At 53.9% G+C, this 1,100-nt stretch overlaps 1 long non-coding RNA gene across 1 annotated transcript in view; it reads right to left on the bottom strand.

Moving 5' to 3' along the window:
- The window catches only part of LOC112552020, a 134,710-nt gene that overhangs the window by 27,590 nt on the left and 106,020 nt on the right, over nt 1–1,100 (bottom strand). The window lies entirely within an intron of this gene.

The following is a 1,100-nucleotide window of genomic DNA, read 5'->3' on the forward strand; positions in this document are numbered from 1 at the left end:
CAAATGACCCCAGCAAGGTGTTCGTCTAACCTCCTCTTAAAGACCCCCCAGGACAGGAACCAGCACCACTTGGCTTGGAAGTTGGTTCCGGATCCTAGCCGGCCTGAATGTGAAGTAGCGCCTCCTGATGTCTAGTCTGAATCTACCCTCTGCCAGCTTGTGACCGTTGTTTCTAGTCACTCCTGGTAGTGCTCAGGGGAACAGGGACTCCCCCAATGCCTGCTGATCCCCTCTGACTAGTTTGTAACAGGCCACTAGATCCCACCATCTCTCATGGAGGCTGAACAGGTTCAGGTCCCTTAGTCTCTCCTCGTAGGGCCTGCCCTGCTGCCCCCTGATCATGCGGGTGCCCCTCCTCTGAACCCTCTCTATGCTGTCCACATCCCTCCTGAAGTGCGGCACCCAGAACTGGACGCAGTACTCCAACTGCGGCCTGACCAGTGCCGCATAGAGAGGGAGGATCAACTCCTTGGACCTGCTTGAGATGCATCTGTGGATGCATGACAAGGTGTGGTTGGCCTTCCTGACCACATCCCCACACTGTCGGCCCATGTTCATTTTGGCATCAATAATGATTCCAAGATCCTTTTCTGTCTCTGCACTGACAAGAAGGGAGTTCCCCAGCCTGTAGGTATGCTGCTGGTTCTTCCTCCCCAGGTGCAGCACCTTGCACTTGTCAGTGTTGAAACCCATCCTGTTCTCATCTGCCCACCCCTGTAACCTGTCTAGGTCCAATTGCAGCCTACTCCTCCCTTCTAGCATGCCCATATCCCTCCACATCTTAGCGTCATCAGCAAATTCGAATAGGGTGCTTTTTACCCCCTCGTCCAAGTCATTGATGAAGATGTTGAACAGCGCGGGTCCAAGGACTGAGCCCTGGGGGACCCCACTGCTCACATCGCTCCAGGTTGAAAATGACCCATCTACCACCACTCTCTGGGTGCAGCCCTCCAGCCAGTTAGCAACCCATTTGATTGTGTAGATGTCGACGTGCCACAGTCCCCTAGATTTTTAATGAGAATGGGGTGGGAAACAGTGTCAAAGGCCTTCCTGAAGTCCAGAAAGACTACGTCCACTGCTACCCCTGCGTCTAAGGATTT

Source organism: Alligator sinensis, unplaced genomic scaffold (genome assembly GCF_000455745.1).
Source record: "Alligator sinensis unplaced genomic scaffold, ASM45574v1 scaffold827_1, whole genome shotgun sequence".
Lineage (NCBI taxonomy): Eukaryota > Metazoa > Chordata > Crocodylia > Alligatoridae > Alligator > Alligator sinensis.